Source organism: Cyanistes caeruleus, chromosome 1 (genome assembly GCF_971803275.1).
Source record: "Cyanistes caeruleus chromosome 1, bCyaCae1.hap1.1, whole genome shotgun sequence".
NCBI classification, from domain to species: Eukaryota; Metazoa; Chordata; class Aves; order Passeriformes; family Paridae; genus Cyanistes; species Cyanistes caeruleus.
The window spans coordinates 17,237,322-17,253,578 of record NC_141701.1 but is presented as its reverse complement, the minus strand read 5'-3'; the positions used below and the strand labels follow the sequence as shown (position 1 = coordinate 17,253,578).

Genomic DNA, 16,257 nt, shown 5'->3' with positions numbered 1-16,257 from the left:
GCCATTTGACTTGTTTGTGATTGAACAATGGAAAGTGAAAAACTATCTTTTCAATGTTTTCTAATATTGGTTTAACTGGCATTCACCTAGGAAAGAGTTTGGGGACTTCAAAATAAATTTCAACAACATAAGAGGTAATTATATTTAGTTTTGCATTATATTTGAAAGAAAATCAGACATAAAGCCTTGTTTTTAGTTAATAATCCATTTTTATTGATTAGAAGAAGAAAGGAAGGGATAGAAAATGCTTGATATTCAGCATACATATGAATCCTCAAAAGGAGGATCACACTAAAAAACAGTCTTAAAAATCCCTCAGAAATACTCCAAGAATAAGACAGTCTACACTGAAAAGGTCAGAAGTAATTACCAACACTTTTTTTTTTACCTCATTATAAACAATAGTACAAATACAATTATATAATAGCCTATAATAATGGATAGACACTACCAGAAGTAGCAGGTAGGGCAACTCAGTATTTTGTGTGAGAGTTTGGAGGATGCAGTAGGTATGGATTAGGCATTTAATTATTTGGTATTCTAGGCATGAAGAGGGCTGTAATGCAGTGTTTGATCTGCATATGAAATTATTCAGTATCTGCTAATGTCACCTGAAGAAGGAATGAATTTTGTCCCTGGTTGAATGAGAAGAGCAAGCTATATGACTTCAGAGTGCAGAGAAAATTAAAACAAGTTCTACCCTTTATTAACAATCATACACTTAACAAAATGCACTTTCTAAATAGCAGGTTGTGGACAATATTGCATGATTGAGGCTGTTTGCTTACGTTTCAGGACCACATGACAGATGGAAGAAAAACAGGCTAGACGCAAACAAAACAATTCTGTAAATCTCTCTGAGCCATATTTTTCAAAGTAGTTAAAAAAGGTTCATATGTCCAGTTTTCAAAGATGACCCTGGCCCTCTTTCTCACAAAGAAATGCCATCAAGTTGCACCAGAGGAGGTTTGTATTGGATATGTCAAGCATTGGAACAGGCTGCCCGGGTCACTGGTTGAGTCACCATCCTTGGAGGTAATTAAGAAGTGCGTAGCTGTGACAATTAAGGACGTGGTTTAGTGTTGAACTTCACAGTGTTAGGCTAATGTTTGGACTCAGTGATCTTAAAGGTCTTTTCCAACCTAAATGATGCTATGGTTTTATGTTTCTGTATGACTCGTTCTTGTAACATTAAGCCTCTGAATATGAAATTATGGTACCTAAGTAATATAGCTGCAAAAATAATATTGAAGTACTTACATATTTGGAGGATCTTGATTCAGGATCCTTTAAAGATATCAAAATTCTAAATTAAATCCTTAAGAAACAAAGCTTTTAAATGAACGCTAAATTGTATCCACTGCCATGCATGAATTTTAAAAGGTGTTATTCAGCATAGAATCTAAATTTTGCATTATCTGTGTATCAAGAACAGGATGAAAGAAGAATAGTTTGGTTGCAACATGAAGCCCAGAGGATTTGTGGGTTCTCCATTCTTGGAGGTGCTTAAAAGCTGCCTGGACGCTGTCCTGGACATCCTGCTCTAGATGATGCTGCTTGTTGAGGGGGCCAGAACAGAGGACCTCCAAAGGTTTGTTCCAACCCTTTTCATTCTGTGATTCTTAGATTCTCTACGCAAAAAATTTGGAAAGAGACAAGAATAGGAAACACTGATGACAGGATTTTTGAGCACTGCTGACGTGTGGGTGATGTAAATATACATCTGTGTGCCTTTTGTTTGGATATCCAATTTCAAGACTGTGAGATGTGTGAGTAACCTACTTCTGTCAGGTGTGGTAGGTGTGCCATGGGATAGAGTGCACTAGGAGAACTAGGGAAGAAAGTCATAATTTTGTGTCAGTCAGGATCCTGTCTGTCAGTCAAGGAACAGTCTAGTCACCTGTGACAGGTAGGACCTATCCACTCTACACAGTCTTATATTAAACTTTGTTCAATAAAGTAATAAGCTGAACAGTAGAGAAGGCTATAGAAGGCCATTCTCTTGTGGGTGTGGATGACATTAATTCTCTCCTGAGAGATTTATGTATTAAAGATTAGCTGGACTTGGTATGGAGCCAGCATCTCCTGGTGACTGTGGAAATGAGGCATGTCAGGGTTGGAGAGCAATATTATGGCAACAGAAATCTAAGTTAAATACTTTAGAAGTTATTCTGTGGTTGTGGTGTGACCTCAGTAAGCAACTCTGTGCCACACAGCCACTTGTTCACTCACCCCTGGTGGGATGGGGGAGAAAATCAGAAGGGTAAAAGTGCGAAAACTCAAGGATTGAGATGAAGAGTGTAATATGCAAAACAAAAGCTTCACACAAAAGCAAGAAAAAACAAGGAATTCACTGACAACTATCTCCAGAAAAGCAAAGCTCTGTCTTATATAATTGTGACTTAGGAAGACAAACTCTAACTCTGAACATTTCCTCCATTTCTCTTTCTTCCCCAGAGCTGTGTCTCCTCTCAAACCCTAGTGCTCCACCAGCCTGCTCACTGGTGGGGAGATGTGAGAAATAGAAAAGTCTATGATGCTCTGTAAGCATTGTTAAGCAATAATTAAAACATTGGTGTGTTATCAACATTGTTTTCATCACATCTTCAGAACATCCTAGATACTATGAAGAAATTTAACTTTACAGGGAAAACCAGTATATCTACAAAATGTATTGCTATATTTTCTATTCCTACTGCTATTGCTATTTCTATTACTATTTTTAAAGCCACTGAAAGTTACTGATTTGAGTAGTCTTGTAAGATGCAGCAGGAAAGAGAAAATGCAAAATCTGGTTTCAAGGGTTTTTTTATTATTTTTAATTGTTTTATCTGAATTCTTTGTCTGACTACTTGACATGTTTCTTTCTTCATCTCTGTTTAAAACACACTTCTAGTTCATATTGTAATTAAACATTGCTGCTAAAAGATTTTAAATAGTTTTTATCTTTTTATACTTACCTCAAGAAAATGACATAGTTATTGTTCAGAGCACTCATAGAGTCCTGTCACTTTATATAAGTACGAGAGGTCACCAATAGTGCAGAGAGACTGCACGCGTTAGACAAGGATTCAGATATGTGGGAATGTTATGGGATCACTTTTCATTCTTTTAGTTATACATCTAGAACTCAAGGCTGACAGCCTTTAAGCAGTAAATATTATAAGCACCTTAGAAACAACCAAAAAAGACAAAATAAACAAAAGAGCTAAAAAGGTTTCCTGTTTGAGGCTGTGACTTGAGGCCTTTGGTTCAATTAACATTTACATGTGTATGTGCTTTTGGTTTTCCCCGCCAAAATATTGCATTCTTCCTTTTAAAATAATCCTGGATTAATTTTTGTTGGGTTGTTTTGAGGGGTTTTATTAGGGGTCATGTTACTCATTTTACTGAGTCTAACTTTAAAGTTCTATTAGGATGTAAACTTGGAATGTTTTGGAATATTTATTTTGGTTGAAATAATATTATCATTACAATACTGACACTGCTTCTTTATTGCTGCAAAACATTGTAGGGCAATGCAGCAGAGAATGGACCAGGATGGTGTTACTTTATACTTTGAACTACTTAAAACTAACAATTGGCTTCAACTTTGAAAGAGAGTTGTGGCATGATATATCTGCTGCAAATAAACCAGATTTTACCTTGGTTTAACCTCATTTTTAATTAGAAGTTTTGGCTCATTATTTCTGTAAAAAAAATATTAGAGATAGTAGAATGTAAGAAAGGAATTTTTGACTTTCCTTCTTTTTTCTTCATAAGATATTGGTAGTAAGTATAGTAGCTTAGGTGAAAATAATACAAATAATTCAAGAAAGATCTTCATAAATTCCAGAAACAATTTTAAAAGCAAACAATGAAAAATAGACTGTGCAGGGAAATTTTATTGTTTGTAACTACTTGAAAAAAAAAAAAATGCTATAGTTAGTATTTCTGACGTTTAACATATTCATAAATTCTCTATAAACAGCTACATATATTTCTTCATATACAGTTTTGGTTTTCCATAAATATATTTCTTCTTTAGTATAAGAGATAATGTCACTATCTAATATACTTTTTACATATTGGGTTCACTAATCACATCTAACCTACATACCTTGGCTTATAGTTCTTTCTTGCTTTTCTTCTTTTTCTAACCAATGGACAAAGAGATGGCCTCTATCTTATCTAACCTCTTTGCATTTGGCTGTGTGTGAAAGTTTCATGCATGTATCAGCCTACTGACATCTTAAAAACTAGACAAGCTACAAGTTTCCTTCACTCAAAAGGTCAGAAATAAAAGCAAGCAAACTCTGAAGAATATCTAAATACCACTTAATTCCCTGCTCCTTTTCAGTTTTGAGGTATATTTAGTTTCCAGTCACCAGGCAAGGGGAGATTTTCTAAGTACTGAGCAAGTAAAATACTGAAAATATTTTTTGGTAGTTGTGCATTGCTTAGTCGGTATCACTCTCCTGCCCTTCTGATAAGCCTCAGGGCAAGAACATGTCTGTCTCCTGTTCCCTGTATCTCTACAAATTACTTGGCAGCTTGTGATCATCTAACTGTGAAGTAATATTGTACCAATGTAGGCCTCTGTCAGATATATGTTCAGCGTATTGCTCTCAACTGGAAAAGCTTTCGGCAATCAGTATATAGTAGTACATCAAGGATTAGAACATTTTCATTTAATACCAGTTTGAGTGATTGCTTCAGCCATTTCTTTAGGTTTATTTTGAGGCCTGTTCTCAAAAATTTCTTACTGTAGCTATCCTGTCATGTTTCTTATGGCAATTAAGCACAATATGTCTTTTGACATATAAAATACTTTGCCTAAAGCTGTTCAATATATCTTAATAAAAATAAACTTGAAATTACTCTCATGCAAGCAGTTCATTATTTAAAATTGATGGCTAGGTATTTTAAAACAGATAAATTAAAAAAAATAAACTGTTGTTAAGAAGTACTGCAGAAGACCATTTGCCTCATGTTGTCATGTAGACAAAGAGCAGGTCTTACTCCTTTACAGAGATGATATATGAAAAGTAAATATTCAGCTAAATTCTCCCATAATAGTCCTGGAAATAGTAACTTATCTGAAAAAATAAACATGGATTTTAATTTTTATTTTAATTGCTTTGGTTTTAATACTATCATACACTTTTTTAAAAGTAAGGATTTGGAAAGGGTAGGGAAGAATGTGTGAAGGGATGGAGATAAACAAAAAGGCAGAAATGAAAATTGCCAGGAGAGATCGATGTGCTCAGGAAATGGATTTACACTAATGTCATGCTTTTCAGTATGGTATGAATTAGTGTATCAGTCTTTATTCTACTTTTTATATATGTCAGATTAAGTTACTGGTTTTCTGCATGTTAACTGAAAAGAAGGATTCATTTTATATATCCAACAGAAAGTAAGAAGAAGCACTATGTCCTGTATTAAAACCTGTATTGTATATTTTGTTATCAGAAGGAAAACTGGGAAGCAAAACATTAAAATTATCTTCTGATGAAATATATCCTATAATTTTTATGTATGGAATATTTTTTTAAATTGTTTACTTACTTTTAACACATTTCTGATGTTTCCAAGTTACAGATTCCATGCTTGACCTTTCTTCATTGAAATTTAGAAAAAAATTGCTTACAATTAATCCAGTTTACGGCATACAAGAAAAAAGGTGTGTGTTTTAGTTATTATTTTCATAATTACTTTTTATTCAGCTAATTGCCTAAATTTCATTGTTAAATATGGATGGAGATCAAGGGTTTAATGTTGAGCTAAGATGGAGAGATTAATTTGACTGGGTTCTCATTTTAATTAATATTTCCAAAAGACTGTGGCAGTAGGAAATCTGTCTCTATTGGGAATGGTGAGAACGACACAGACTCTCTTGTGGTCTCAAACTGGAGAATTTCTCTTGGTTTATTACCTCAGGTCTTTTTTATAGACCAATATGTGAAAAGTACAGAAAAGAAAACTCTTATTGGTTAGTAAACTAACACAGCACCATCGTTGGTCAGTGGGGCTCACCACCCCTCAACCTTCTCTTGCAAAAAAACAAGGAACAGACAAACAGCACCTGCAAGGCTGTTTTCTGCCTCTGAGGATTGTTTTAATTCCTCCTTATAATTTCCCAGGCCACTTTCTCGGGCAAGACTGAGAAATTTATGTGGCCTGTTATTCCACAGACACTATGCTGCCTGCTTGACAGTTAGCATCCATAGAAATCCAAAATAAATTGTAGACAAAACCAATTAGCAAAAATAATTTAATTAACTAAAATAATGTCAGGTCTTGTCTTGATCTGGTTACCAAAAGAAAAATTCTAATGCATACCCTATTAAGCATCTCTGGAGCAAGTAGGGATTTTATTCTATCTTAATTGCAGGTTCTAAAGTTGGAGTAGGTTATAATGAATTTCTGAGAAGACAGTAAAGCATTCACTTTTAAAGCATTTAATGCTCTTCTTTACAATTATATGTAGAGTTTTGAAGCCTGATATATTAAAGTTGATGTGATGCAATTTTTTTGATCCACCCAGTTTTAAAACAATTATCAGAAAACATCTATAAATGAGATGTTTAATTTGAGCTGTGTTGATTTATTGAGTCATGAACTGCATGATTATAACACTGTACAGAGCCATACACATTTGAAACTGTGTTTCTGCAAAGAAAAATTCTGCATTCCTGAGTCTCCCTTTCCTTTGCCTCAGATACTGAATTACAGATTTTTGAGTAAAAGGTTCTTGGAATTTCAAAGAAGTTCTATCATTAGTTTGGCTGGAGCTTCAACTCAGATATTTTAAGTTTTCTGAAAATTTTGAAATCAGTAACATTTACAGAAAACCAGCCTGTGTCTTCTAATAAAAGTTTTGTGTTTTTTATAGACATCTCTGATTTCCATTCCTGCAGTTTTTGATTCAGTGAGTTGCAAGAGCACCCTGTAAATGCTATCATCCTCTTTCAGTCATTGGTCATATTAGATCTAGTGCCTATACTTATATTTAAATCCTAATAATTTCTTTCTATTCAGTGGATTTTAAGGACATAAAGATCCCATTTGCCTGCCTCAAACATTATCAGGACCACAGAAACCACTTGTCATAAGATAAGCCACTGCAGCAGGGACTTGAAATAATCACAGAAGGGAGGAATTTGTCAAAACATATATTAGATTTCCTTGTTCTTTCTAAGAAATATTTAGATTTATAATGATCTGGCTAATTTTTTCAGAGATATTAATGAGTAAACTTAATAGTCTTAACAAAACAAAAGAAAATGTTCTGGTTGAGTCACCCTTCCTACACCAGAAAAAAGAACAGTCAAGGACCAAAATGGGACATGGATAGAATAAAAGGAAGATTTTTTACTAGCTTCCATGCAACTCTACCTGGAACCATTTGTGGAACAAAACATGTTATCAGTCATTAGACACTATATTGCAAAACTTCTGTTCCATGGTGGAATTCTCATGTCAGGAATGGGTTTTTTCAAAGTAAATCAGAGACCTGTATTCTCATTTGAATTCCCATATCCAGTACATTTCCTAATGTGTTCTAAGGGCTTTTAACTTTACCTGTGTTTGCAACTTTGTTAATATTAAGGGATGTGATTTTAGTTATTCAGATCCTGGTTTATCCCATAAATTGTAGAATATAATCATACCCTGTGGTTATTCATCTGATATTTACTGTCTTATTTTTTTCTTGAGTAATCACATTGTATTAGACAGTGAGTTGCTTTATCTGTCTTATTTTGTCTTTTTTTCCTGTCTTGTCTCTGCTACATATGCATCAACCCTGGTGGACAAACTGTGAACTGATGAGAAGTGCTTGGAGTGTTTGAGCCACAAGATGGTATAAGGACTAGAGAGCATGGTTGCTTGTCTTGAACATTGTCAAGGGCACATAAGGAACTTGGTGTAAGATAAGCCACCACAACAGACTTGAGGTAAACACAGATGAAAGGAATTTTCAACAGGAAAGTGCTAATTCCAGGCCTGGAGGCAAGATCTGGTTAGCACATCCTAGTTAATGCACCTAGAAAAAAATTCCCACTGTGGCAAACTGTGGGGAAGGAAGCAAGTGCTCATGCACTTATTGCCCCAATTTATGGGACAAATGGCTTCTGTGACCATCACTAACCACTAAAGCACTGCCAGACAAATTTCTGGGGCCTTCCACGAGAGGACTGCACATGATCCGTGTTTTTAAGGCTTCCCACACTCCTCTCCTAGTGGAGGTACCTGAGTTTTCTCACTTGAACCTGAAAGTATATTCAACAGTACCTGCTGAACTCTTTTTTTCCCAGGGTTTCCCTCATGCCTGATTGATCAATACTGTGACCCATGGACATCTAAATTCCTTGTTCCTGGATCCATGGGTAGTGATACCTTTCCTCTCCTCTATCTACTCTTGTGCTTTTTTCACTTTCTTTTTGTCTTATATATTTTCTTAATATTTTCATAACTCTATACTGTTATTTTATTATAGCTAATAACCAAAACAGCTACATATCTCCTTTTCATTGCAACCAAATTGTTCTAAAATACACATGAGAGTATATATATACACACACACTGATTGTCCAGTGTTGATTCATGCTGATCTTCCCCAAGGGATATATTACCAAGCTCAATTACCCCACCTCAATGGCAAGTTGGAACAGGAATGTCAATTTTCAAGTGAAATCAGCAGATGAGCTCAGAAGGAATGAAATCCCAAGCATGGAATTGAACCCAAAGCAGTGATATTCAGAATAAACACTCTCATCGAGGATAAAAGGAAGTCACCATTACCATCTTCTCTGAAAGACACTTTTTGTGTTCATAAGGATCATAAAGTCATATAAGAACTTAATTCCTGGAAGTGAGAAAAGCATGGGAACAGCTGATGTAGGAATCTTAGCAGCAGAAAATATAACACTGAGGCCAAGTAAGAGAGTAGAGAGAGCACTGTATGCTTAATTGATTGAGCTTTGTAGCTCTCCTTCTTTTTTTAGATATATAAAAAACACAGTCTTCTTCCATTGAAATAATTCAGATATCAGACAAGATACTGTTATTGAAATGAAGGTAATGATATGCAGCTCTGGAGTGGAGGTTTTGATGTAGTTTCATATCCGCATTTCTTGGAGAACAAAGTAAAACATGAAGCCGTAGGATGTTAGGAACAGAGATGATCTGGATGGTTTGTGATTACATTTCTCCTTTTTGCAATGATTTAATAATAAAGATGAAGAGCTTCATTTCAGAACTTTCTCAAACTGCAGTTCTGAATAATTATCTAATGTCAAACATATACAACACAGAATAGAATTAAGGGGAGTTTCTTTTCGATAGATTGTTGATGGTTTAGGATTGGCATTCTCCAATTTAATATTCCTGCTAAAACCATGTGCCACTCACCCTTCTCTCTCCAACTGGAGGCACAAAAGGCGAAGATCACAGATTAAGAACCATTTACTGGAAACCAAAACAGCAGAAGGAAACTAATGGTAACAGCAACAATATTAATAACAAAAGTTACAAGAAACAATTCACATGGAAAAATAAATCCAGACAATACTGGATGATTCACTACACCATGTTTTCTCAACTGGACAGAGCCCTTTGTCCCCAGAAAAGACTCCTTTTCCCCATCTCCTGGCAATGCTGTGAGGTGGTGTATAATAACTTCTGGGTCCTAACCATGACCCCTCCCAACTACTTCAGAAAATTAACTCTGTCTTGGCTAGAACCAAGACATTACTCAAAGTTTTAAAAATTGTCTTCCTGTAAAATCTAAATTACTAGGTTTTATTATTACAAAATCCCTAATAAAATATCATAATTTTATTAAAAAATAAGATTAGATGCTGGTTTTTAAAAGCTGCATTTACCATATGGAAAGTTATCAGCATGGTCTCTGAAAAGAGTGTTTTTCCTTTAATATTTTTTTCTGTAGTTCACATTTGTTTCATATTCTAAAACAAAAAAACTTGTTATTCTGACATTTTTTAAAGTACGGAGACTGAACATCATTGAAATCATCAATCTTAGTGTTCCTGGAACTGCTTATTTTCAAGTCAGAGCTATACCTTTTTGCTAAATGGATTCATAAATTTACTTCTACTAACTTTAAAGATTATTTCACAGAGTAACATTCTGCAGCTGTTGTCTTGATACCCATTTTTATTTTGCTGTAGCCCATCAGTACCTCATATTAATATGCTACTATTATTTTTTTTTCTGTAATAATTCAAAATGACATAATGGAAAAAGTAATTATAGGCATGAGAGCTGTTTTATTCTACTTTTTCTAGTACAGACACCTTCCCCTGTGTGCACAACTGTAGTAATTAGTTCTGGTTTTTCTCCCTCATCTGGGAGTTAGCAGGAATTTGGCCATAACTAATAAGTGCATGATTAGTTTAGAACCTTTTAAACTATACACTCCTTTCTACTGACAATCCTAATAATATTTCTAGAGTCTCCACTGGGATTCTGAGAGCTGTAATCATGTTAATATGATCACAAATTACATTCTAGTAATCCAGCATTTATTAAAGAGGATTCCCATTAGAAGAATAAACAGAATAGTCTCATACTTGGAAGATTTCAAGGAAAAGTAAGTTATTTGCTTGAAGTCTCCAACTCTTTCCAGTGGCTTACAAGCATTTTCATACAAATTTGAGATTTATTAAATACAGCCAACACGCACTGAATTCAGATGTAATTACATATGATCAAATGATCATATATAATACATTGGGAAAGATTTAGTGATTTGGGGGAATAGTTAAATAAAGGTCTGATTTGATGATGTCAGTCTTTTTCAGGTCAGAAGTAAGAGTTACATGTGTCATTGCTGCCTTATGTCTGCATTCAGACTGTGTAGCTTAGACCATGAACCTCCATGCTCTCAGATGTAGAACAATACAATGAACAATGCCCTTGCACTAAAAGGAATGTAGAATGGAAACATGCATACTGGTCACTTTACAGACTGCACATGAAGAAAAAAGAAGCTAAGTGACTTACCCAATGTCAAGCAATAAGACTAGAGAAGAAATCCACTTAGCCACAAAATCATTTAATGTGTTTTCTAAGAACAAAACCAATTTTAACATAAGATATATTGTTAGGTACTCCTATTGTGCAAATATAAAAATACAACTTAGATATTATTATTAGCTTGAGTACTAGTAATTTTTGTTATATAGCTCATATCACGTGGTTTTTGATCGATGGTTTTGATTAACCAATAAGTCAATAAAATATTTTGAATAAATATTAAAATAAAAACAAACCTGGATTGAAATTAATTTAAAAAATAAATAAATTTCAATCCATAAATAAATAAATTTCAATCCAGAGGTGCAGAACAGCCATGTGAACAGGTGTGGTCAGGATGGACTTATGAAAGGCAGGAGAAGGGTCTTACAACAAGCAGCTGAGGGAACAGGAGTTGTTTAGCCTGGAGAAAAGCAGACCTTGTTGCTCTTGACAACTACCTGAAAGAGAGAGTTGGTCTCTTATCCCAAGTAACAAGGGACAGGACTAGAGGAAATAGCCTCAAGTTGCACCAGGGGAGGTTTAGATGGATATTAGGGAACATTTCTCCACCAAAATTTTTGTCAGGCATTGAAACAGGCTGCTCAGGGAAGTGATTGAATCACCATTGCTGGAGGTATTGAAAAGACATGTACATGTAGCACTTAGGGACATGGTTCAGTAGTGGACTTGTTAGCTGCACAGTTGGATTCAATGGTCTTAGAGGTCTTTTCCAACCTTTATGAAAATGATTCTTAATGAAAATGGAATGTGAATTTTGCCAAGTAAAAAGGGGAATAACTTGTAATAGTAATTTTTTACAGAAAATATTTTCAGTGTAAATGTAGGAATTTTTTTACATTATCTTGATTAGATATACACAGTAATACTGAATTCCTTTTGTTCTACCATAGTGCATTGCTATTACACTATACACCACACTTAATGAGCTATTTGATCAGTCTTATTGAAGAGGCTAATCTCATCATAATTGGTCTTTCATGTTACTATGCCTTTTTTGGCACATGATCTAAGAAAGCTTGACTTCAATTGTAGAATATATTGCTTTTTTGTTCCAGGAGTCCTTTCAACCCTTTCTTCAATTTTTTTTTTTTCATTCCTCCAGCCCTGTGGAAGAACAAATAATCAAGAATATGACAGCCCAGGGGGTCATGTTCCATGAGCTAGGCTGACTTGGCAACCAGTGAAAAGGAGATGTGTCCTCTAGAGCTCATGCAGAGCCAAGACATTCCTGAGTCCTGCCCTGGCAGATTTTACCGTGGGAGAGCACTGTGCCTTTAGATAATAGGGTACTGGGGAATCATTCTGATTAAAATGAAATTACCTTCTCTTTCTCTTTCCTCATAATTGATCCAATTACTGGGTTTAGAGTGTTGAAAAGAACTCTTAATATTTAAGGCAGACATAAACTAATTCTTAGGAAAACGTGCTTATCTGGAAAGAACTACTATTGCCTCATCCATTCGGAATGTTGGTATCAACTCTTCTTCAACTATTGCACCACAAAGGGAAAGAAAATCATATAATTAGTCTTGCTTAAACAAAGTTTAAAAACTGCTGAAATTCATCACCTTATTACCGTGTCCTCTGTGAGAATGGAAGAATTATGACATGAGAGATATGAAAGCAAGTTCTTTTTTTCTTTAGGAAGGATAAGGTAGGTCAGTACCACAAAACAGCAAATTACCTCTTCTGTTTTTTTGTGGGGGTTTTTTTCCAGTAATGACTTTTTACCCCAACAGTCACTGAACTACTCAAATACTCCTACAACAAGAATTGGCCTGATCATTCCCAAGAAGAAACTTCCAAAGTTCTCCAAAGGAAGAAAGTTCCAAACTTCCAAAGCAAAGAAGGGAAGGAAGTCATGCTAATGCACAGAAAAATCAACAGGAGGACACAATTCTTGTTCTCCACTACCTGTCGTGTCTACTTGCACACAAAATATTCCTGCTGCCTCAAATTAGGGAAAAGAGAAAGAAAAAAAAATCACTTTCTCATTTTTGTAACTTTGAACACCAGGAGAGATGGCCATGGTGCTAAGCAGTGAGTTGGTGACATTTCCCTGCTAGTTATTTTTCAGCTACTTATGAAATTACTTCTTAGATGAGAGAATATTGCGTACTGTTTCAGCACTGGACTGTGCCTAACTGATATAATCAAGTCACATTTACCCGGTTAGATGGTGATTTGCCTTTAGGCTCTGTCACTTCTCTGAGAGTGGAGTTTCATCTACCTGTTAAAACACTTGCAGTTTAGCTGCAGGTCTGGTTTCCACTCATCAGTGATATTTCCAGATTTCACAGGCCTATTTGATACATATAAACTGTAAGATTTCACTGATTCATCTGTAAGACTATTTCATACGCATTTCTTCCAGAACCTCTCATAAAGAGTTCGCTAAATTGCTCAGTGTTAATATTGCCTGTCTATTACACATAAAGATCTCAGGAAACTAGATACAAAATACTGATTAGCAAAACCAATGCTTCTGAATGGACACTACTTTGGTTTCTCTAGAATAATTCCTGAATAGCCTTGTTTGTTTCAGGCAATCACAGTAATGGTGCTGCAAAATTTCATTCACAAATACTCATTTCTTACCATTTCTCAAGAAAGGTATTTTTATTTCACATCCTATTTTCCAGTCTTCAGCGATGCCTTTAGGATTACTGAGGGTATAGATACCCAGTCTGCACCAGAAATTTAAAATAGCATTGCTATTATTTACTTGCTTAAAATTAGAAATTTTGGGGAGGAGAAAGTATCAATGAAAATATTTTATTAGGCAATACTGATTATTCTTAAATGCACCAAGCATGTGAGGAACTGCTCACTACTGTGACCTCATTTCAGAACATCTAATCTCCATGCTCTTTGAGTTCTGAAGGTTTCTTCTTGCCTAGTTTTTCTTCCTTACAGTTCTACAAACTCTTGGAAAACAATGGACAATCAAACAACTATATATACGTATTTGTTTTAAATATAGGCTATTAACTGCTTTTAGACAGAAAAAACCCCTCATGTCCCCTGCATAAATATTTTGGTCTGTTCATTGTAAATGAAAATGGAAAATCTCTATTCTGAGGATCCTAAAAACACATCAAAACTTGCCTATAAACAAAGAAACAAACAGAAAAAAACTACAACCCATTGAAAAAAATCTTTCAGGAACAACTATTTCAGTTGAAATCAGAATTTAAAAGCTACACGTTGATGCTATTTAGCATTTTATGTCTATCCGTTACATATAACAGGGTGGTACAAAAAAAACCTCTGAACATCTGATTCTGAAATAAACTTTTTTTTAAATTATAATAATTATAATAAAAATAATAATAATTTGCTTCATATCCACACTAACTTCACTTGCTCATTTTGCCCCAGTGATCTTCGGTTTTTCAATCCAGATATATAGACAAGGAATATGTATCAAACACATTCTAAAGAGCTGTAGCAACCATGAGCTTTCAGATCCTGCTTTGAACAGTGTAGTAAAGAAACAACTAAAAAATAAACTAGTTAAACCAAAAACTAAAACCCTAAACACTAAAATGCTAAGATCTTTCTGTTTCATAGGAAATAGATTTGTAGTTTCTCAGGTTTTCAGTGTACACAGTGAAGCATTAGTTTCTCAAGCAGCTGCACAGCAGAGGAAGACAGAATGCACAAAGCCACTCTCCCTATAGCTGCTGGCTCATTTCAGCTTCATTTCCCTGTGCACAGTGCTTCACAGAGCAGTTTGTTTCTCTAATGAATGGCAGTGCCAGCAAAACCAGCAAAATTATTTCCAGCATTTTGCCAAGGTATGTCAAAGATGTGTAAGATCCCTCCCCTATATTTTAAATATGGGATACATTGGAGTGAACTGCATATTTTGATAGATGATGCAGTATGTTTATGGCAGTGACAAATTTGTATCTGTTCTGAGAATCTGAGATAATGCTGAGCACTAGACTAAGGTAAAAAAATTGCATTTCACACATCTTATCTGATTGATATTTAAGTCAGCATGAAGCAATGAAGACACCACTAAATTGTGTATCCCTAGGTTTTAAAATGAATATAATCATATTTTGTTTTTAGAAAGATAGACAATTTTTAGAGAAGACAATAATCAGTCTCCAGATTTATCACTTGATTTGAAAAGAAAATACGCAAAAGCACACTTCAATATTTCTGTTCAATCTTATTAAATCTGATGAAAGACACATATCTAAACTCTCTGTGAGATCTTCTTTTCAGATACCCAGGTGCCTTTTTTTTTTTTTTTTCCTCATTGAGTAAAATCATAATCTCAAAATACAACTCTTTTCTGGGTAATTGGACTCATCACTGTGCAATTTTACATGTATAAGTAGAATGCTGGCAAACTCATGATTGTCTAGAAGGAAGTCAAGCTATCCACATTATCAAAAAATGGGTTTATTTAAATTCTCAGTAATATTCTGAGGACAAGTTGAGCATATGATTTAATTAAGTAAGCAAAATTGTGGAACACTGGGATCTCCTGACAATGAGATAAAAAAAGACTAGCTATAAAATCTAATTCTTGTAATACTGTATGAATCATAAATGACAAAGTAAATATCTAATTCTCTCTTATGACTACATAAGTATATTGAACAAATAGTCTCCATCCATTACTAATCAAAAATCTAGCTTGTGCAGACACTGGTTCATGTCATTGATTGAACACAGCAGACACAAACAAAAAGACCCATTGCACTGACTTTAATTAAACTGAAACCTTAGAATTAATACCTCAGGAGTCTCTTGTAGAGTTCTGATGTAAAAAAGTTTCAGAGGTGACAAGCCTACTTCACCTCTAAATATAAATGCTGGCAATTAATTTCTATGCCAACCACTTCTGCAAATACTGTTTTCTGTGATGATAAACACTAATGTTTGATTAATTTTGTATCAAATACATCTTATAGACTACTCTGGACCTGTTTTTATGGATGAAGTTACAACAGTTACAGCTTGGTGATGCATAAATGAGGAAGGAACACCGTTGAAGAACTGATAGGGAAGTCACATAAATGAAATGCTTGAGTGAATATATTCAAGTGGTGGCACATGACTATTACTTGAAATAGTAGATTTTAATACCTTCGATTGACACATCAATCTGAGGAAATACCTCAAGTTTCTTCTGCTTTCTCTGCTGTAGAAACTCCTTACAATTCCCTGCACTGAAATTATCTTCCTGAG

The 16,257-nt window shown here is 34.7% G+C and overlaps 1 long non-coding RNA gene across 1 annotated transcript in view; it reads left to right on the top strand.

Annotated features, from left to right (window-relative positions):
* Nucleotides 1-1,430: 1,430 nt before the first annotated feature.
* The window catches only part of LOC111925040 (uncharacterized), a 61,573-nt gene continuing 46,746 nt past the window's right edge, over nucleotides 1,431-16,257 (top strand). Inside the window, exons 1-3 of the long non-coding RNA XR_015284216.1 lie at nucleotides 1,431-1,591; nucleotides 5,578-5,665; nucleotides 7,820-13,305. This is a non-coding gene — a long non-coding RNA (uncharacterized LOC111925040). The remainder of the gene's footprint in view (nucleotides 1,592-5,577; nucleotides 5,666-7,819; nucleotides 13,306-16,257) is intronic.